Consider the following 23935-nt stretch of genomic DNA (forward strand, 5'->3'; position numbering starts at 1 on the left):
CAAGGAGAAGGGAATATGGCTTCACCTGTTGAAAGAGTGTAACAGAATATGTGGACATATATGAAAGCATCATAACAAACACACACACACACACACACACACACACACGCATATATATATTCTTTTTTTCATACTGTCTTCTACCATATTCTAACCCAAGAGATTGGGTATAGTTCCCAGTGCTGTACATTAGGACCTCATTGCTCATCCATTCCAAATGTAATAGTTTGTATCTACCAACCCCAAACTCCCCATCCATCTCACTCTCTTCCCCTTCCCCTTCCCCCTCCCCTATGGCAACTACATAATATTACATTATATGTTTACTTGGCAAAAATTTAATGCATGTTTTCTTCATAGTATTTGATATTATTACATTATATGTTTATTTGGCAATTATCAACATCCCTACTGCAATGCTGACCCTATAGAAACAGAAAATTTGCATTATCCTACACTGAATACTTAGCACCTAGAATGGTACTAGGCATATATAGTAGCTCAATGACTATTTTGTTTCCTAGACAAACGAATATATGGAAGAGGTTTTAAGTTATAGGAGAACCACCAGGCTTGAAAACTAGGAATCATGACTCCTAACGTGGTACATTTCCCAATATTTTATCTTAGAGGAATTCCACAGGTGGAAATAACTTAAAGAGTGGTTTGTGGGGAGAAAGAAAAAGTCCTCCCAATCCTCCATGAAGTCACTTCAGTTGGGACCTCCTCCACCCTTTCCCAGATCCAAGACAAACCTTGCTGACCAAAATTAAGGGAAGTCTTCCTCTCCTCCATACACACAAACAAAAACACTTCTGTCTTTTAAGACTCAATGTGGGGGCTTGGCAGGAGCCAGAGAACAATGAGGATGTGTCTATTAGCTCCACAACTCTTCCCCTACTAATAAAGAGAAATTTGTGGAAGCACTGAACCAACCCTAAATCCTAGGGTTGAACACAAGCATTGCATCTGGGTTTATAAGTAAGAGATCTTGAACACTACCTTGCATATTTTCCCTTTGTTTATTCAGGATTAAGCAGCATTTCCAAAGCCAAGTGTTGATGCTCCATGGCTCTGAGGAATAAGGAAATCCACATGCAATTAGGAAGAAGACTGTAATGGAAAGTACACAGGACTGGGAGGTGCACTGCTAATTTGCTGAAAGCCTTATTTTCCATACCTGAAAATTGGCAGGTGTAGTTGGGGACAACATAGATAACTTCAAATTCCTATTTCAGTTCTAATATTTATATAAAGTTCAGAGATATCTTAATATCCCTTGAAGAGTGGTTGCCAGCTTTTTACCAGAAACTTCAGTAAGGATAAGTATGGGATGCACTTTCATTTCTTTCTTCCTTCCCTGGCAGCCTCTAGGCTCTAGGAAGATGGGACCACACACAGGTTCAAACACACATATACACATGCACACATGCACTCATTCACACAAATTATATTAAATGGAAAAAGTCACTTTATCATACTTTTTGCAAAACAAAGAAAGGTGAGGGAGATGTTGGAAAAACTCTGTCCATCCATATTATATAACATGAGGCAATATGAGGAAAATGCCAAATTTGAGAAACTAGAGAATAAGTCCTAGCTCTCCCATATTGTCTCCCAGCTAGTGAGGAGCCAAGAAAAATGCAGCAGCTCAAATGTGATTAGGAAGATGTTATTTAGAAATGATGGTGAGTTTACCAGCTCTCAGCAGGTAACATCTCATCAATCCCCTTGTTGTCCCTTCAGTGAAGCTTCTAAATTAAGACCGCCTGGGTGCTCAGAACAACAGCAAAAGCCCCAGGATCAAACTAATGGATCTGGTGTTCTGGCTGAAAGGAAGGTGATGAGAGTGCTATGGGAACAAGGAATTGATATCCCCCTCTAGTTAATTACAGGTGGGAAAATATCTTAAAATTTTCCATCAATGTTGTCTGCCTCTGCTGAGTGGTGGAGCAACACCTCAAAGCAATAACAATGACGAGAAAGATGAAAACAATGGCCATTCTGTGTAAGTCTTGGCTCCAGACAACTCCCTTCCCTGCTGTGACAGCAGAAGGAAAGGACACAGACTGTCTCCCTAGAGAATGTCTGGGAAATCATATCCTGCTAAAGGTTTGGGCCCTAAGACGGCCACATTGCCATCAAAATATCCTTTAACATCATGGAGAAGGAAGAAAAATCAAAAGGTTATTGGGAGGTGGGGAATGAGTGAAAGAGCAGAAACTTTGGATTATTATTTTGGGGCCTGTGATATCTGCAAGCTGACCAAGGAAAGACTCTCAGAGATATAGTCCAATTTCCTTGTGTTTTAGGTGAAGAAACAGCAACGAGATTAAAGGATTCATTCATGGTCACATCGGTGGGAAGATCAGGTTGGGAAGCTATTGTTAGAGTTTCAGACATAACTGAAAGGGCCTGAAAAATACAAGAAACAAGTGAGAATCAAATGGAAGAGCTGTCTCTAGGAGTTACCACTGTGGCTCAGTGGGTTGAGAATCTGACATAATATCCATGAGGATGCGGGTTTTATCCCTGGCCTTGCTCAGCGGGTAAGGATCTGGCATTGCCACAAGCTGCAGTGTAGTTTGCAGATGCAGCTCAGATCCAGCTTTGTGGTGGCTGTGGCATAGGCTGGCAGCTGCAGCTCTGATTCCACCCCTAGCCTGGGAACTTCCATATGCTGCAGGTGTGGCCCTGAAAAAAAAAAAAAAAAAGGTAAAAAAAAAAGTTCTGGCTTCAACTGGTTTCTGTAAATGGTGATCAAGAGTGTTTTGTAACTATTAAGGAGGATTACATAAGGATGGAATCTAGGATGTTCATAGATTATTGACTTGGAGACTGAGTGCATCAGTGATACAACTTATTAAGATGGAAGACACAGAAGAGGGAACAGGTCAAGAGTTTGAAACGCTGTTTCCTACTTGAGAGGGAAATTTGGTTGCAATTTCCAATCATTAATTAGGCTTAGAGCTCAGAAAACATATTCAGATTTGAGAGACAACAGCCATGTTCTGGAAGTCCTAGGAGTGGATGAGTTTTTTGAGAATAAATTTGTAAAAAGGAGTGGAGAACATAGCACTTGAAGAACACTGGTACTTGGAAGGCAAAGAGAGAAAAAAAAATAATTGGGAAAACAGAGGAGATGTCAGAGGGGTAGAGGAAAACCTGGAGTGGGAATGTGAGAGCCAAAGGCCCTCATCCTCATCTTCATCTCATCTTCAGCATCTCAGGATTGTGGGGCCCATGGGTATATGGCAAGGCTCTGAGAACGTTTGTTCTTTCCTAGTCTGTCTACCATTCCCTGGTCAGGATGAGACAGGAAAATCTTCTATCTATTTGCCTGTTTTTCCCTCATAGACTTCCAGGCATGATGAAGTTGTGAGAATCCTGAAGCAAAGCCACAGTTTCTAGATGTATCTCAGGGTAGATGCCTCTAGAATTAGCCTATACTCAGAGATTTCCCAGAATGCTCCACTGACCCCACTTTTGGTGTCCCACCTTGAGGGTCTGGTGCACAGATGTGTACCTTCAAGCTAGGTAGGTGCTCCATCAATACCTATGAAATCACAACCACCTGGGCTGTCTCCCATTCAGCAGACTTAGATGGAGGTTTTCAGAGAAAATGAGAGGAAACGGGGGAAAGAAATAGAGTAAGAAAACAGGATTAAGGACAATCAAGGAGAAAACACTTAAATCCAACCAACCTCTAAATAGAAATCTGCCTTCAAAGACTCCGTTTCCTCTCTGAATTCAGCAGTGTCATTAACAAATAGGCAATAAACTTCTATTATGTGCTCTTGACTCAGTTTGACACGGGAAATACCTGACTTCCAAAGAATCCTAAACAAACAGGTTTCTTAAGCCAAGATAATGTATAATATGGGTAATGGGATGGATAGTTCAGAACTTGCAATGAGCCTTACAAGTTGGTGAACTAGAAGTCAAAGGATGTAGGAGAAAGCACTAGAGTAAGAGTAAAGATAAATCAATTCTAAATTTGGCCCTGGTAGGGATGATTTGTGGGTCCATGGGTATCTCTGGCCAAGAATTGTTTTCTGAACAAATTAGTCAAGGCTCTACTTCAGGTATAGAGTCTATGTCAGGTGCCACAAATGACAGTGGCATGTAAGTTATCATCCCTACCAAGATGAAAGCTCTTTGAGAACAAAAGAAGATAATACTATTGGGAATCAAAAATAAAAAAAGGAATAAGGGTTTGAATCCAAGGAAAAGAAGAATGAGTTTTTAAAGATCAATATGATCTTCAGAGTGTGTAGTTAATGTAAATATTTTACGTAATAACAATTTTAGGAGGGAAAACACAGAGCAGAGAAAAGACTTATTAGGTAACCCTAAGCATTCACTTTCACTAGAGGATTTTCACTTGATCAGGATAGGACTGAGGATCCTTTGTAGGTCTTCCATTATTTATGAGATTTTTTACAGTTGAAAATTTGTCTTACAGAGTCGAATTATCCTAGACACTGGTAATCCATGAAGTGGGAGACACTGAATCAGAAAGGAAGCTGTTTCATCCACCTTTCTATGAGTCGCTGTTCCTTCATCTGTTTAAGGGAGGATTGCAGCAAACAGGTATCCTAGGTTTCCAATCTGTTCTAACATCCTACGTCTAAGTTTAACAGATGTAGGCAAATTGAGAACAAATAGGAAATTCTCAGGAGAGGTCCGTGTCACACTGGATAAAGGTACTAAAGAAGACCCGGGAGATTTTTCTACGGATTGTATATGTGCTGTTATTTTTTTAAGTAATGGATTTTTTTTCAATACTATTCAACAATGCAGTTTCATTTGATCAGAGACTAACTTACTATTTTTAGTATTCCTTAGATGCAGAAATCACGTCTTATTCGTTTTTGACCTTCCCAGTGTGTGGTGTCAAATCGGAGCATAACGCATGTCCTATGAATGGATGCATTCAAGGGTCCTAATATTAACTTGATTACAAAAACCGAGCATAAATATCCAAGTGTTTGTATAACAGAGTTTTAGACCAGACATACAGGTCTTTCATGCTTCTCTTGGGAGGCTATTTTCCTTGATTATCCCTGCCCTCACCTGCTCTACCTTCTTCAAGTTCTGGTTTCTCCAGTACATTTTAAGAATGAGTTGCCATTATTGATGCTAAGCATTCTTTTTTTTTTTAAATGAAAAGTTGTGCAAAGTATGCAGACAAGCACAGAGGTATGCATTGATCTTAAGAAGTCAGGGCTGTCCCAACCTATTACCCCCATTATTTTCCGTTGCAAGTTTCCAGATGAGTTGGATGGTGCTCAGTGTTCTTCAATTTATTCTTTCTCTTGCCCTGTCAGCTCCTCAGGAGGTATGGAAAATGAGAACATCCAGCCTGGAACCTCAGATATGTGGATATTAGATTTCCCCTGCATCTAATTCTCATGCTTAAAAGGTATACACTGCCAAGGACCCATTCTCTTGATTTCAGCTCAACAATCTTGCTGGCCTTGGCAGGACCTGCTAACATCAAACTTGGATGCAGTAGTGTATTAGGGGAAGAGGAGGATTACATACTTCTTGTTACTTCTTGCCCTCCCTTAAATACTCACCTGGACTCTAACATTTGGTTTGGGGAAGAATTTTATCCTGAAGCCATCTGGCGAGACAAAGGAATTTTTTTTTTTTCTATTCTGCTTTTCTTGGGAGTACTAGGCCAAGATAGATTCATGTTTGTCCCACGAGGAGAGAAGACTGAGGCTTCTGAGGATACCTTGTTTTAGGGCAATGGGTCAAGGGAAAAAGAGGATGAGAAAGAGTAGGATGTTACTCTACTTCCACTCCTCACCAGCTTGGAGACTTCTTTACAGTCCAACCTCTTGGATCTCTCTTTCCACATTGATAAATATAGAGTAAGACCCATATATGTCACCTCAGTTTAGTGGGGGCAAAACCATAGTGGAGGAGAGAAAGTATGAGGAGCACTGACATGGAAATTGTGACCAATAGAATTCTCTATTTAACGGGCTCTTGTCTGCATTTTATAAGTTGATTTGTTCATCTAGTTTTGGGTACTCTGGTCTATCTAAATGACTCCTGAACTGATTTGATTCAAAGAAATTCTTCTGCGTCTCCTTTCTTCATCTTCCTCACTTCTATAGAACCTAAGATATTTCAGTACATAGATACACATCAAATAAAATTTAATTGTGGCATCTAATGAAACTTTGAGTCCTTGGCCAGGAATTTGGAATTTATGAGGCAAGAGTCAGGCTAAACAATTTTATACAACACTACAGAGTGAAATATAGTAGTATCAACAAGGAATTTGGGTAAGCTTTTGGAGCAACTTATCCTGAGCTACATTCACCGGTAGTGGGGATAAAACACCCGTTGATGTATCATTTAGGGGTGACCAAGAGACTGGTCACCACCTAAAAGCAAGACCTTTGATTTCAAACCTTATGAATGGCCTCTTTCTGTCCTGGCTGTGGGTAGAAGCTGCCATGGCCATTCTGAAAATGTTATTATATCATCCTTACTCATTATTTTTATTTCAATAAATCTGTATCTGTTTATATAATCTCCTCTTCATTTTGGTGGGAAGATCACTTTGTGACAGAAAAATTAGTCAGCTAGAATATCCATTAAATAACCAGTGAGATATATGAATAGGCTGGGTTGATATCTCATGCAAAGGAAAGGAGTTCCTTAATTAGAGACTAGGTGCAGAAGGTAACAGGTCAGATACCTTGAAATGAGGGAAACACAAATATAACATGGACTTCTTCTTTCTGTTTTAGGTATAATTCCAAGCAAATGTATTTTGTCCCCTTTACATCCCAAACACAGGTAATGAGATAGGAAAGGCTAAACAAACCGAGGCAGGCTGTAGAGAATAGGATCCGTCAGTCTGGCTTCCAATCCTGAGAACTTGGTGGACCTCCACCCCAGCTAAGCCACTACAGGATCATAAAGGAAAGGTCTTGGGATGTCAAGTAACTGGGTCTAGGCCTATGTCACTTCTTGTTTTACTTATGCCTGGCTGCGTAACACAGAGAAGGTCATTTCTCTCTGGAATTTTCCATCTATAAAATTATATTACAGCCAAGGACTGACCTACTAGAGGGCAAGAGAGTGGCTTTCAGCAACTCAACACCCTGGTGTTACATTTGGGTTGCTCAACCTAAGGGTCGTGACACATGACTCTGGCCATAGAGCATAGTTTGTGTGGCTACAACTTCCTGCTGTACCTCCAGCCCAAGGCCAGGAAATCTTCCTTCTGTTCTTTGTTGATTTTTTGTTTGCATATGTTGTTTGTTTTCTTCTTTGTAGATTATGAGGAGTTAGAGTAAAAGAGGAAGCTTAGAAATCTAGAGACTTGTGGGAACTGGATTTCAGTTATGAGTCGGAGCAATTGGTTAGAGCAAATACAAGTGTGATTTGGGCATCGATGAGTGAGAAAGACTGTGTCTGGCAAGAAAGGAGGAATAAGCAAAGCAGAAAGTGTAACAACATAGAATGACAGGCACAAGAATGGACCCACCTAAGGGTCCTAGGAGCCATGCAGGGGGCCACAGACCTGCACAGATCTCTACAGTTAGGAGCTGGCACCAGAAAGTGAATTTACAAGAGGCAGTTGGTCCTTCAGCCCAGGGACGTCCCTTTACGGCCTGGCATCCAAGTTCATGTGGGTTCTCCAGGTGAGGGCATTCAAAGCTGCTGTCCAAGTGGCTGTGGAAAGCATGGCTGGCAGACCCCTCCAGATTCCCAAGATTTCACCACTGTCCCTGGTATGTTGGCTAGAGCTGCCTCACTCTTTCCCCTCCTTCTGACTCTCAGAAAGGGATGCCAGCCTGTCTGCCCTGTCTGGGAGACTTCCGCTGTGTTTCTGAGAAGCGCTGGCTACCCAGAGGTACCTCCAGGCTTCTGGACCTCCTCCAGTTCAGTCCGGCTATGGGAACAATGCTTGTTCCCTGCTTGCACCTTGACAGTGGAGACCCCACTCACCTGCTCCTCTAGTCACACTGGCAAATTCTCCTCACTTTCCTCTCCCACCCTCTCTCTGTGCTTATTCAGCCCAGGCTGCTGCACCCACCTAAATTTTAGAGGGCCTGGACCATTCTACTCAGACACAAAGGAATGGATAACTTTGTAATTTCTGAGATCTTGACCTTTCTGAAAATGTCATCGTGTGATTCTGCTGAGTCATATCTAATTTTCCTAGTCCCCATTTTTCCTCACATTCACTATTTCTGCCTCCCCTTTGTTGGGTCCTCACTCCTTCAAACTCTAATACCACAGTGTCTCTTGGGAATAAATGCACTGAGATACTGCTAACCCCATCTCTCTCTCTGTCTCTCTCTCTCTCTCTCTCTCTCACACACATACACACACACACACACACACACACACTCATGAAACCTACAGGGAAAAGTCATTGGCTTTCAGTTACTCCTTAAGGTACTGCCTAATTTCTTCTTCCTTTTTAAGAAAATTATGTTACTTCTATAGAAAACAATACACAATCTCTCTTTTTAAAATCATACAAAACTGAAAAGTACAAAGAAAAAAAGTTTTAAAAAGTCTCCTCATTATTTTATCATTAAAATAACCCTTATCAATATTAGGCAAGAATCATTCCTCTCAGTGTATGAAGCTAAGTGCAATTGTTAAAAATTAGATCTTACTACTTTTTACTTTTTCTAAATCAAAAATATTGTTTGTTTGAATGTAAAAGAAGAAAACGGCTATTATGAAACTTAAGGAATTGCTGAATAGCAGAAAAATGTTTCTTTACCACACAAGACATTAATTCCTAAAAGAACCCTCTTTGTTTAGAGAGGCAGGAGGAAGGAGTTGTTAAACTTTAAGATATGGGAGTCACTATCTTTTAAAAACTCTCATTTATTTTAGACCCTGGCTCTTCAAGCCAGAGCTTGTCTTTTACACGTGTTTTTAAGCTATGCTCTTTAAAAATAAAATTATGAACTCACCTAGTATTTGAACTATTATTTACATTTCTGCTTCGAAACTTTTGCATTGTGCTTGCAGCATAAACAGCACTAAAATTCCCCCGGCCCATCTACCCACTAAGAGAAAAGGGATAGCAAGTGTAAGGAAGAGACTAAAAAGATTAGATCTCTGGAGAAAACCCTTGGAAGGGAGGTAGTCTGGCTTTCTGCCTAATTCCCTTTTCTTTTAGCAATAACAGTCTAATAACTAGCTTGAGCCAGGTTTCTAGAAAATTACTCTCCTCACCAAAACCTGCCCTGTACCATGTGACTTTTAAAATATTAACCCTTATTTTATTGACATTTATTTAAGTAAGTATGTTTTATAAAATTACTTAAAAATTATGGTAGGCAGTTGTCAGAATAAGTGTAATGGGGTTGGTAGATGCAAACTATTACATTTAGAAGGGATAAAGTAATGGGGTCCTACTTTAGGGCACAGTAAGACAGTGTGTCCAGTCTCTAGGGTTAGAACATGATGGAAGATAGTATGAAAAAAAGAAGAATGTATATACATGTATATGAGGGTCACTTTGCTTTACAGCAGAAATTGATGGAACTTTGTAAATCAACTACACTTTAAGGAAATAATTTTTTTTAAAAAAGCATCTAGTGCCAGAGCTATACTTTGTTCAAAACTTAACAGCTACACAGGTCTTCCCACTTTTACTCACATCTCTCTCTTAATATTTAAGGAAGTTCAAGACAGGTCAATGTTGCTCTTAAAAGCCTCATCTTCTCCTGTTCTTTAATCATCCCCAGCTCCCTGACCCCTCATGATTTCATGCCTGGGGAGAGCGTTTCCTTTCATCCACACCACTTTTTCCCCCCATCTTGGTCGCTCAATCCTCTCTCTCTCATTTCTCCCTCCCCAGGGGCTCAGATATTGTCATGGGTCCCTGCTGCATGTAGCCCCTCCTCTCTCAAGAATGTACTTGACCTTTCTTTTATCAGAGAGAGAAGGAAGGGGAGAAGATGAGCAGACAACACCCAAATGTCCTTTCACAAGACATCCTGCAGAGTCCTCAGCCCTGCCAGGCTGATGATTCGTGTCTAGTGCCACTAGCTTTGTGGCTGAACTCTTGGGAGAGGTGGTAATGGAGAGTGAGAGGCAGACTGAAACCTTATCATCTCTCTCCTGTTGATTTCTCTACTGGCAGGAGTAGAGAAGAGAGAGTGGGAAGTTAAAGACACCGAAAAATGGGGCCAACTATAATTAATGTCCCCAAATATCAGGAAGGGCAGATTTTCCCAGCATTGACAGGCATGTTGTAAAAATCTTTTTAAACACTGTTTTCTGTCTTGCACCAAGGTTTTGTTGTTAACAATTCTGAGTTTTATTCCTGTGTGTGTGTGTGTGTGTGTGTGTGTGTGTGTGTGTTTGTATGGGGTGTAGCAGGGCTTTGGGTAGGGGTTAAATGGAATAAGAAAAAGAGGAAAACAATGAAAAGAAAAATATGCATCAGGTGCTTTTAAAAAATCATTCCAAACAAAACCAGCAAAGGGATGTGTGTGGACAGCTATGCTGGCTGGGAGCAGAATTGGAGAGAAGGCTCTGTCTAAAAGGGACACGGTAGCAACAGAGCTCTGATTGGCCAGACCTGTGCAAATAGGCCTAGAGTGAGGGCTCTGAGTCTGCTCTTGCAAGCAGCTGAACTGGAGCAGGTCCAAGCAGGCCCGGCAAGGCTGAGCTTGCAGCAATCCAGAGTACAGCTGTTTGCTAACAGCAATTGCGAGCCCTCGTAGCATTTGGCGTTGTTAGTCTGACATTTACCACAATAGGCTACTGCCTCTGCCTGTTGCTCCTGCACAGCCCCAGTCCCTGTGAGTTGAATTTGTGTCTTCATAGACTATAAACTCCTTGAGACAGGGTCTTACCTGTCTTGATAACACAGGCAGAGAATGAGAGAATGTCTCTGAAAGAAAATTGGCCAGAGGGTCAGGAGCCTGGCTTCTAATTCTACACGAGGCATGAATTACTATAGGCTCTGCCATTAACAGAGGGCTTACTGTCTGATGGACACTGGCACATGCTTCACCATATTAATTCATAAGCCTTCACAACAACTCAAGTAGATGGAAACGATGATCCCATTTTCCAGATAAGGACACTGCGTCAGAGAGGTCCAGGGATATGCAGTCTCTAACTACGTGGAGCACATATGGATGTGCTCAAATGCCTGCTAACTGACAGCAGCTCAGTGCCAATGACAATTTGACTGCTTTACAAACAGCAAAGTCTTCTAGCCAGTTTTGGCCCCAAATGAAAACATTAGGTTTTTCCAGTAGTTTCCGTTGTTTAAGTATTTTCTATTATTTAAAATAAAATGCCAGAAGAAAAGATGAAAAAAATGTGAAATTTTTTTCAGTGGGAAATTAATAAATAATAACATGATCAATTCACACATTGAATATTTGCACCCAGTTTAAAAAGAATGAACTGAGTCTACATGCATAAAAAGATACTGTTAAGAGAAGAAAAACTAGTTGTAAAACAATTCATGCAATATGATCTCTGGGAGAAATTTTTCAGCAGAAAAAGCAATGCTGTCTATTGTTTGATATATTAATCTGTAATAAGCTAATATAAACAGGGACTGGAATGATACACATCAAATTCCTGATGGTGGTTGTCTCTGGAGAGAAAGGGAGGGCACTGGGATGGGAAAGAAGAACAAAGCACAGTAGTTTTCAACTTCAACTGTAAGATTGTTTACATACCCATCTTTAAAAACTATCTTAAGGTTAAGTGACAGCAAGTAAACATTCCAAACATGAGTGAGTTAATGTATGCGTTTATTATATTTTTCTCTAGACTTTTCAGGATCTTTTTTTTTTTTTTTTTTTTTTTATTGGTCTTTTTGCCATTTCTTGGGCTGCTCTTGCGGCATATGGAGGTTCCCAGACTAAGGGTCGAATCGGAGCTGCAGCTGCTGGCCTACGCCAGAGCCACAGCAATGTGGAATCCAAGCCGCGTCTGCAACCTACACCACAGCTCCTGGCAATGCCGGATCCTTAACCCGCTGAGCAAGGCCAGGGATTGAACCCGCAACCTCATGGTTCCTCGTCGGATTCGTTAACCACTGCGCCACAACGGGAACTCCTCAGGATCTTTTAAAAAAAGCAAAATAGGAGTTCCCGTCGTGGTGCAGTGGTTAACGAATCCGACGAGGAACCATGAGGTTGCGGGTTCGGTCCCTGCACTTGCTCAGTGGGTTAACGATCCGGCGTTGCCGTGAGCTGTGGTGTAGGTTGCAGATGCGGCTCGGATCCCGCGTTGCTGTGGCTCTGGCATAGGCTGGCGGCTACAGCTACGATTAGACACCTAGCCTGGGAAAACTCCATATGCCGCGGGAGCGGCCCAAGAAATAGACAAAAAAAAAAAAAAAAAAAAAAAAGCAAAATAAGAGTCTTTCCTGAAGGCATCTTCATTCACGCCACCCTGCACATGTAGTGGCACGTGTGCTTAACAGAAATTAATCCTCGGGGCTATTGATCCTGGGAACATCCTGTAGGACCATGAAGGAGAGTAAGAGATGAAGATGTGTGTGCTATTTTGAAATTAAAATAAAGTAGGAGCAGTCAAGAGTCCTATATTTTAGAGAGAAAAGGAGTTTGCAGAAATGTTAAAGATGTTACTCCATGCTGTTGGAGCTCCTCCTCCTTCTCAGCCAGAAAGCAGTAACTCCTCTGTACAGGGACGCCGCCAACCTCAAGGGTCTGTATATGCTTATGTACTTGCTATATGTTTCTACATATTTTCTTTTTATGGATGCACCTGTGGCACATGAAATTCCCCAGACTAGGGGTTGAATCTGAGCATCAGCGGCCATGGCAACACCAGATCCGAATCACGCCTGCAACCTATATCACAGCTGCGGCAATGCCAGATCCTTAACCCACTGAGTGAGGCTAGGAATTGAACCCACATCCTCACAGACACTATGTCGTGTTCTTAACCTGTTGAGCCACAATGGGAATTCCTGGTTCTAAATATTTCAAAAGTAACCTACAGTTATCTGCAAAAACAAGTTCTTATTCCACTCAAGATGTTTGTCTTTATGTCTCTGAAAATAAGAAAGTATATCTCAGGTGGGAAGAGAGTAGAGGAAGATTCCAAACACAGTGTACCCTGCAGAAGAGAGTGGAAGGGAAATTACCAGGATGTCTCCAGCAGGAAAAAAGAAAGACAGTTGTAGAGCAAAGAGGCTGGAGTCCCATGTCCTTATTTTCCACTCCCGGGATGAACCCCGAGGCCGGAGGTGGCATGGTGGAAAATTTTAGGTGGATATGGAAGAAACCAGAGAACATTCAGGGTAGGGACCCAGAACCCAGGCATGGCAGGATCACAGGAACTACTTTTTTTTTTCTTTTTTTTCTTTTTATGGCCATACCTGCAGCATATGGAAGTCCCCGGGCTAGAGAATCGAATTGGAAGTGCAGCTGCCAGCCTACACCACAACCAGAGCAAAACCATATCTGCAGCCTATGCCACAGTTTGCAACAACACCAGATCTTTAACCCACTGAGAGAAGCCAGGCATTGAACTTGCATTCTCATGGATACTATGTCAGGTTATTAACATGCTGAGCCACAGTGGGAACTCCTCACAGGAGCTTCTTGGCAGAGTCACACACAAAACCATAGTTACTGTGGCCTAGGCAGTAGCTTAGCAATGGAACAGGGGTGTGCCTAGGTGGGCAATCCCATAGCAACACTTCCCTCCCACTTCCCAGAACCTGGTGGTGAGCAGTTTACCCAGCAATACACAAATGCTCCAGGTAGAGGCCAAGGAGGGGCTGAGAGGGCTAAGCGGGTGACGAAGCTGCCATACTGGCCCCATAGGCCACTTGAGATCAATGGTCACAAATCCAAGACCCAGACCAGACTCTCCACTCCCCAGTGGAGATTAGTGGGAATCAGTGGATATCACTTTGGCTCAGAATAATCTCTCCCCTCCTACCATGAAGTCTCTGTAGTATCCCTTAACCTCCAAGTCCCATCCTGGAGAGGAGCAATGGAAGAAGGAGAATTCCAAACTACTCCAATTCTCCCTGAGATAAGTGTTAACTGGAAGAGACTCAGCTCCTTTAGGTGGCAAGGTTGTTTTCCCACAAGCCAGTGCCATAGACTCGTTATCAGATCAGTCATAGAAAAACTATAAAAGCTACATGAGCCATGTTTCTTTTGTATATCTGAGTGCAGTGTGAATCAATTGGTAACCATGATACACAGTTCAGTTTTGTCCCCTATCGTAAATATCAGAGATCATAATCAAGGGAGACACACAGAAGGGAGATCCTCTAGGGCTGTTTAGGAATTTAAATTCTCCATGGTCATTCCCTTACCTCTTTAAATCCTCAATTCTTGTGAAAACATCAATTTTGTTTGTTTCAATTAGATGCAATGGGCCAAAAGGCTGTGGTGGAAAACATGGAGTTTAAATTTGGAATAGGGACCATAGTTCGTAGATATAAACAGAAACACATTCTGTCCTGTGAACATGCACACACATATCACATGCGGAATACACAAGTGAGCCAGGTATATGCTCTGACACTAAGCTTCTAGGAAATTACTTGGAATATAGGATCAGCAAGAGCCCAAGTCCAAAATTAAGCAGATATTTGATGAGCTTATCATCCATCATCCCTGTCATCCTTGTAATTCTTTGCTGAAATGAAATGCAATTATTTGCCTTAAAGAAGCTTGACTCCAAGCAGGTAAAGTTCCTTCATTTGCCCGGTCTCAGGGGCCCTCTCTTATAAGGGCAGCAAGCCCACCCAGATAGGACAAGCTTGGCAAACTTGCCAATGGTGGGTGTGGAGACCAAGAACCAGTCCCCTTGCTGGAGGGGGGTTCTAGCAGACCATCCAGCCCCATCCCTGTCACCAACCTGGGCAGTGGGAGCTCCAGGCCATCAGCCGAGCACCTTTCTCAGTTCTGACCCATGGGCTGTCCTAAACTGAACTCTGCTCAGCTCCATCCCTGCTGCTCCTCGCTCCCTGCAGAGTGAGCCCGTCCCTCTCTGGCTTTGCCTTCCCTGCAGTATTTGGTTTAAATTACTTCTTTGAACTTTGGTCTCATTATTTTTGGACCATCATTTGGTCTGGAAGATTTTCTTTCCACGGTTCCTTCTGTTCTCCCCCTTTTCACTCTCTTGGATGTGCTTCCCAAGGCCTCTTTTCACAGTTCCTTTGGGGTGGTTTTTATTACCTTCATGCATCTTAATCTGAGTAGGGAGTATTCTTGTCTCCCCCTCTGGATTCCTGCTTGTTTAGTTGTTATGGGAGCTCCTCAGTTTAAAAGGCTAGGAGAACTCTGCTTCTCCAGCAGCTCATGACCCAGTTCACAGAATGGCATTTTCTAGTTTGGTGTGAGAAACCAAATTTCACTGTCATTCTGGGCTGCCACCACCCACTCCCAACTCTCAGGGACAAAACCATACATCTGTGGCTGCCCTTCAGTAGTCAAAGACCCCATGGCACAGTTTCTTTCCCCTAATAGCAAAAGTTTAATATGGTAGTTGAATTGATTTGGATGCTTTGAGTTACAAGTAATGGAAAACTATACCTCTTAGCTGGTATGAACAATTAAGAAACATGTTATCTTCCATAACAAAATTCCTTGGGCAAGGAAATCCCAAGGCTGGATAATTCCAAGCTCAGTGACATCAACAACGTTCAAGTTCTTAGCACCTTTTTGCCCTACCACCTTCACTGCGTGAGCTTATCCTTGGGCTAACTGAGCTACTGTGGCTACCACAGTCTTAATGCAGAGACCACAACATCCGACTAGCTGTGCATTTTTGCAGGTTACTTTGTCTCTCTGGACCTTTTCTTTCTCATCGAAAGTAGCCATAATAATATCAACCATCTATATAGTGATTATATGGCAACCAGTCTTGTAAGCCTTCACGTATGTCTATACATTTAATCTACACAACAATGCAGAGGGGTAGACAATTTTTTTAATTAATTTTTTTTCCACTGTAGAGCATGGAAACCAAGTTACACATACATGTATACATGCTTTAGGTAATTTTAAATGAGGAAACTCAAGCACAGAAAAGTTAAATGAGCTGCCACAGTCACACAGCTTATAAGGAGCAAAGCTGAAATCTAACTCTTCAGTATCTGTGATGCTAACCATGCATTTTACTGCCTCTTAATGAATTAGTCAATAAACATAGTGTTTACCTCTTCGCGGGGTGAACATGATTAAATAAGATGATACAAGTCAAGGATTGAACATAACGGCGTGAGCATAACAAGTACTTAATGAACACTAGGTACAAGCTCCACGGTGGCCTCAAATGTATGGTTGAGAGAATTAAACAGCCCCTACTGGTTTTCCAGACTTACTTATTTTGCATTTGCTTTCTTCATGCTTCTTTTTAAAATCCTCACTTTTTCTTCTTCCCTGCCTTCAGTTGTATTAATAGGGCTGTACCTATTTTTCCCTCCACGACTAGCTTTTCTCCACTTGGCTTCTGATTTAGAAGTATTTCTGACATTCTAATAGTTACTCATACATCTTTAATACACGTAATTAATATACACATTTTTCTAAGATCTGAATTTGTTTATTGTCTCTATCACCTTTCAAACAAGACACGTTGTGACCATATGCTCTACTACTGAGCACTCCCACCACCAGCAGTCTTTGGTGCTTATTGTCTAGACTTACATCCTCCCACTTTTTAATCCCAAGTTTTATTTTCATGCTGTCAATTATTAAAGGACTTATCAAAATACTTTACTATTTCTATCTCGTTTCCAATTCGTCCCTTTAATTTTACATTTCTCCTTTTTCAACTATGTACATGGGTCCATGAGTAGTAAATTTCCTTATTCTTCATGTAGCTGAATATGTCCTATTTTGCCCTCAAAATTTAGTAATAATTTAGCTGGGTAGGAAATTCCAAGTTAACTTATTTTTTTTCTTCTCAGTACTTTGAAGATAGTAACTCACTGGTATTTGGGGAGGAGACTCATATGGCTGACAATCACTATTTTGTCAATCTCATTGTTATTCCTTTGTTGGGAAACTATTTTTGTAGGTAAGCTTTTTTTTTCTGTCTTTTTTAGCACCGCAACCACCAGGGCATATGGAGGTTCCCAGGCTAGGGAGCTAATCAGAGCTGCTGACTGCAATGCTGGATCCTTAACCCACTGAGCAAGGCCAGGGATCAAACCCACAACCTCATTGTTCTTAGTCAGATTCGTTTCCACTGTGCCATGATGGGAATTCCTAGCTTTTAATATTTATTGTTAATGTTCTACATTTTCACCACAGGATAAATAGATGTGATTTCATTTTTATATATCCCATTTGCACTTTATGTGAACTTTCAAACTGGGGCTTCATGACTTCACTTTTGCAAACTTATATCAAAATACAGAGGGTTTTTTTTTTCCTGGAATTCCTAATTAGATATATGTTGGAGCCTCTCGACCCATTTTCAATGCCTCTTAACTGTCCATGATTTGCTTGTATAGGTATGTAAAATTTCTCTTTCTATCTATATTTTGTTTATATCCCTGAGTTCTATTTTTCTATTTTATTAGTCAGGGTTTTCCAGAAAAAAAGAATCAGTAGCCTGTACATAGATGATAGATAGATAGATAGAGAGAGAGAGAGAGAGAGAGAGAGAGAGATTAAGGGATTATAAGGAATTGTTCACACAATTATGGAGACTGGTAAATTCAAACCGCAGTGTGAGTCAGTAGACTTGAGACTCAGAAGAGCCCATTGTGCAGATAAAATCCAAGGGCAGCTGCTGGAGAATTTCTTCTTGCTTGAGAGAGGGTTGAACTTCTTGTTTTATTCAGACCTTCAACTGATGAGGCCTACCCATATCATGAGGGGTGATCAGCTTTCCTTTATTGATTAAAATGTTAATGCATTCAAAATCACTCTCACAGAAACACACAGAATGCTTTTGACCCAGTATCTGGACACCCCATAGCCCAGTAAAATGAACCCATAAAATTAACAACCACACCCATTTACATACTCTCTTCTTGTCATACCTAGCTTTCAGTTTATCTCACTTGAGTAATTTTTTCCAATATTATAAAATGCTCAGTTTAGACTCGCAGTTTACTATTTTTAATTTAAATATTCTCTTATGTGTATCTATTTTTGTTTATTTTTGTTTCATCATATTTTGATTTAGATTTAGGTTTTTATTATTAAACATTATTCCTTTATCTCTTTGACAATTCTAAACAGACTTATTTTAATCAATTCAGATTGTCCTATTATTTTAATTTAATCTGAGGTTAATTAATTTTCTGGGGTTTTTTTTAATTTTTTAAATGCCTGTCTTATTAATATTCCTGTGTATTTCAGAATTTTGGTTTACAGGTTCACCGTGCATAAATCCACTACAGAACCATGTATATATGGGCAGTTTGAAGTTTCCATCTTTGGGTGAAATTAGGGTTGTTACAGATTTAATATTCAAGTCAGTAGGTGTCTTGACCCAAGTCTTAGCTCAGTTCTGTCTTTTCCTGCCTCCTTAGGCACATAGTTTTATATAAGCTATAGATTCATGTTGCTGAATTTTCTCCAGCCTCTTTATGACTTTATAACCAAGGCAGCGATAAGGCTCTTTAAAATCATTATTACACTGGCAGGATTGAATATTCAGCTACCTCTGCCTGGTTTTTTTGTTTGTTTGTTTGTTTGTTTGTTTGTTTTGACCTGTGACCTCATAGGACTAGAGACTCAGCCACAACTACATGTCTGTTGTTTTATTGATCACTGTAATGTGTCCAAGGAGGGTAAAGGCCTAAAGATATGAAGCAACAATACTATTTTAACTAAAATTCCTCCATTTCTGTGGTTTGCAAGCTCTATTGTTACAGCTTTTCAGTGTGTTTGCCCCATATTATCAGCATTCTCCGCACTCTTATGATGAAAATAGAGACTTTAATCACCTCCCTTCCTTTTCCAGTCGAGTCCCCAACGAGAAACAGATGACATATTCAAATGGGGTAAGTTAGGAGAGTTTAATAAGGGGACTACTTACAAGGGCATGGTCAGAGTTAAGGGAAATCAGAACAGTTTGGTGAAGCTCCTAAGACTAGCAGCAGCTGGAGGCCACTACCACCCTAGGCTTGAAGATGGAAAGAAAAAGGAAGCTGTTAACAGAACTGGTAGAAAGTTAGAACATGGTTACAGGAGAGAGCTCCCTACCTGGCAGGAGTTGTGCCCCTTGATAGAGAATCATGCCCTGCTGCCAAACCGCAGCCAAGCAAGTACAGGGACAAGGGAGCAAATACCCACAAATCCTTCTCCCAGTCTCTGGGAGATCTCCTATTGGTGCTTCCCATTGGTCAAATCAAACTGGAAGCCAGATAACAAAGGGCCTCTTAACATAATCATAAAATGTCAGCCTCGAGCATATAGCAGGGTAGAGAAAGGTAAAGAGTTAAGAATATCCAAAATATTGCCTATTCCAAGACTACATATATTTCAAGTCACTTCTATCTTAAAAATACATAAATCAGTCTTCCTTTTTCATGTATCCTTCTTTAGCTATGGGCTTTTTGCTCTTTTTCTTTCACAAGTCATTTCTTGAAGGAGTTGTCTAAACACACTGTCTGCAATGTATGCTCCTTCACTGTCAACCTTCTGTAGTCCTGTTTGTAACTTTACAAACCCCGAAATTTCTCTCAAAGAAATTACTGATTTCCTACTAAATTATAAACTCAATCCAAACTTCTCAATTCTCACTGACTTCATTGGGGCCCTTCTTCCCTAAAGACTCCTTCCCTCTTGGTTTCTGTATGACCACTATATCTCAGTCCTTCTTATGGAACTGCAATGGCAGACAGTAGGAGAAACAGCTACCTGGGTTGGAGAAGCAGCACCTATGTAAGACCTGAAGACATATATGGGAAAGAAGAACGGATATATATATGTGTGTGTGTGTGTGCATCTGATTCACTTTGCTGTATACCTTAAACTAATACAACATTATAAATCAACCACACTCCATATTTAAAATAAATAAATCTGATTCACTTTGCTGTATACTTTAAACTAATACAACATTATAAGTCAACTATACTCCATATTTAAAATAAATAAATAAATAAAAGATCTGGAGTTCCCGTCATGGCTCAGCAGAAACAAACCCAATTAGCATCCATGAGGATGCAGTTTCCATCCCTGGCCTCACTCAGTGGGTTGAGGATCTGGTGTTGCCATGGGCTATGGTGTAGGTCACAGATGCAGCTCGGATCTGATGTTGCTGTGGCTGTGGCATAGGCCAACAACTGTAGCTCCAATTTCACCCCTAGCCTGGAAACTTCCATATGAAGCACCTGAGGCCTTAAAAATAAATAAATAAATAAATAAATAAATAAATATAAAAGATATGAAAGCTCCAAAGGAGTGAAACCAGCCATGGCTGGAGGTGTGATGGAAGAGTAAGGGTGGACAACACATTCCAGCAGAAGAGACAGCATGTGTGATGGCCATAGCTTCTTTTTTGCCATCAGTAACTGTACACTTGACCACCCAATTGTACATGGTCACTCTTCAAAATGGGAAAAGCTGAAGTGAAGTGGAAGGAATGTAATTTTCCATAGCAAAGACGTATAGAAAACTTGACAGAAGTATCTGTTTTTAAAAATATGGAAATCTTAGCCTTGCATCAACACTCTGTTCATTTGATGGGAACTTTCACCCAGATCTCTTCTTCTTCTCTTTAGAATCTCAGAAGTAGCATCAGCTGCTAGCACCTCGTGCTATAGGTCATCAGAACCACAGCATCCTGAGCAAAGACAGGACCCTCCGTGAGTCCCATCCTGACAGGCTGCAACCCTATGTTACCCCTTTGTTTCTCTGACATGTGAGAGAAGTGAGAAGAGAAAAGTAGGGTAGAAGAAGAAGAGGTGCTGAAGACTGAGCATACAGGTGGAATTCAAAGTCATTCTTTTTCCAGATTAAAGAGACATATTCTCTGCCAGGGCTTCTGGGCCTTGATACAACACTAAGTCAAACACCAGCACTCATCTCCTTGCAAATGGGATGGACCTCCCCAACTTGGAGCATGGACATAATACAGTTGAGAGGCCCAGTGGAAAAGCTGAGTATGGCTCAGCAGACCCACTCAGGCCTTTGCCTCTAGGTTCCCTTGAGTTCCCTCCCTGGGAGTGCTTGACAAATATGCAAGGCGAGGCTGTCCAAGGAATGCAGCCGTCTCAGCCATTCATTACCAAGGCTCAAACCACTGGGCAGGAAGAGCAGACAGAGAGAGCTGGGTAGGATCTGTCTCCGGTGAGGTTTGGAAACAGGAGATACCACTGACTAGGCAGGCTGAATTGATGTGGTCTGGCCTAGGGGCAAGAGAATGGACAGAATGACCTTCACAGCTCTCAGCCAGCCCAGTGCATCTATGAAAAGAGACGTTTGATTCATTTTCGGGCTCTACCCAAGTGACTCTGAAATATTCCTAGACAGTTGCCAGGAGAGTCCATGGTGGATGAAACAAAGAGCCAAGAGCCAAGATTCTGGATTTTAAGCCATTCCCTTTAGCCCCCTTATGTATTTCCCTTTATGGCCATTGGCTGTTTCCCCTTCTATGATAAACTGTAAGACCCCAAGAGCAGAGGCTTGCTCCCCTTTCAGCCCACTCCTGCCAAGCTGTATGGGCTTGCTTAAGAAGAAGAGTCACTGTTTGACTGAAGATCATTTCTCTGAGTTGCAATTTGTCAGCCACAGGACCATGGAGACGATGAGCAGATCAGCAGTGGCAAGAATGACAAGGAGGAGTAAAGTCTAGAATCATGACGATTACTCATTTATGGTCTTCCTATTTATACTCCACTCTAATGTCCACTGAAGAGAACAGGGGTTTGTAGAAGAAAGAAAGAAAGAAAGAAAGAAAGAAAGAAAGAAAGAAAGAAAGAAAGAAAGAAAGAAAGAAAGAAAGAAAGAAAGAAAGAAAGGAAGGAAGGAAGGAAGGAAGGAAGGAAGGAAGGAAGGAGATAGTTTGCTATCCCAGACTCAGAAAATTAAATTTCTTACCTACTCCTAAGGTAACAGAAATAAAAGCAAAAATAAACCAATGGGACCTAATCAAACTGACAAGCTTTTGCATGGCAAAGGAAACCAAAAACGAAAAGACAACTTACAGAATGGAAGAAAATAGTTTCAAATGATGCAACTGACAAGGGCTTAATCTCTAAAATATGCGAACAACTTCTACAACTCAACAGCAAAAAAGCCAACGACCCAATGGAAAAATGGGCAAAAGACCTGAATAGACATTTCTCCAAAGAAGATATACAGATGGCCAACAAGCACATGAAAAAATTCTCATTAGTAGAGAAATACAAATCAAAACTACTATGAGGTACCACCACACACCAGTCAGAATGGCCATCATTAATAAGTCCACAAATAACAAATGCTGGAGAGGGTGTGGAGAAAGGGGAACCCTCCTGCACTGTTGGAGGGAATGTAAATTGGTACAACCAATATGGAAAAAAGTATGGAGATACCTTAGAAAACTATACATAGAACTACCATATGATCCAGCAATCCCACTCTTGGGCATATATCTGCACAAAACTTTCCATGAAAAAGACACAAGCACCCGCATGTTCATTGCAGCATTATTCACAATAGCCAAGACTTGGAAACAACACAAATGTCCATCAACAGATGAATGGATTAAGAAGATGTGGTGTATATATATATACAATGGAATACTACTCAGCCATAAAAAAGAACAAAATAATGCCATTTTAAGCAGCATGGATGGAACTAGAGACTCATACTAAGTGAAGTAAATGAGAAAGAGAAAGACAAATACCATATGATATTACATATCTGAAATCTAATATAAGGCACAAATGAGCCTTTCCACAGAAAAGTAAATCATGGACTTGGAGAATAGACCTGTGGTTGCCAAGAGGGAGAGGGAGGGAGTGGGATGGACTGGGAATTTGGGGTTAATAGATGCAAAGTATTGCCTTTGGAATGGATAAGCAATGAGATCCTGCTGTATACCACTGGGAACTATATCTAGTCACTTATGATGGAGCATGATAATGTAAGAAAAATGAATGTATATGTGTATGTGTGACTAGGTCAATTTGCTATACAGTAGAAATTGACAGAACACTGTAAACCAGCTATAATGGAAAAAAATTAAAATCGTAAAAAAAATATTTCTTACTTAGAAGAAAATTTCATCAAACGAGTTTAAGTATGGACCCAACATCTGATCCTAACTCACAACTGGACTCATTAGTACCCAGTTGAGGTAGCTCTGTGCAGACAGACAAATATTTTAGGGAAGTGGCTGGAATCAGGCAGGCAGGACAAGTCAGAGAGAGTGAATCAGGAAAGCTCTCCCACAGGCAGAAGTTTTGAGTATGGATTTGTGGATGAGGGGCAAAGTTATAACAAGGAGAGGCCAGAGCAGTCCTCTGCGGGTCATGATGGGCAGGGAATGGAACGCATGGGAACAGAGGCAATTAGACAAGGACCAGGAAGCATTTTTAGGAGAGCTGCAAATGGTAAGAATTGAGTACATGGTGAAATTGGGCTGAAGAAATGCAGGAACAAGGAGAAGCAGTTTTTAGAACTCAAACTGAAGGGACTGGATTTAATACAAAGGGGCATAAGCAGCCAAGTTGGAAATCCACCCAAATATCTGTGGAGGCATGTGAGAAGTTATGGTTTCTCAAGGAGAATCGTGAGGGCTCTGCTGGTGCCTGAGGGTTTCCAGAGCAAGCAGATCAAGGGGAGAAGGAGAGAAGCTTTCTCAAAAGAGCTCAATCAGGCGGAGGTGGGATTAACAGCTAGCAAGTGAGGGCATGCATCTCTCATCAAGCTTTTAAAAGAGATCTCTTCAATCCTAGAAAATGAACCAAAAAACCCACCCTTTGGGTGAGAACAGATGAAAAAAGGGCTTGGTTTAA

This window comes from Sus scrofa, chromosome 15 (genome assembly GCF_000003025.6).
Source record: "Sus scrofa isolate TJ Tabasco breed Duroc chromosome 15, Sscrofa11.1, whole genome shotgun sequence".
NCBI lineage: Eukaryota > Metazoa > Chordata > Mammalia > Artiodactyla > Suidae > Sus > Sus scrofa.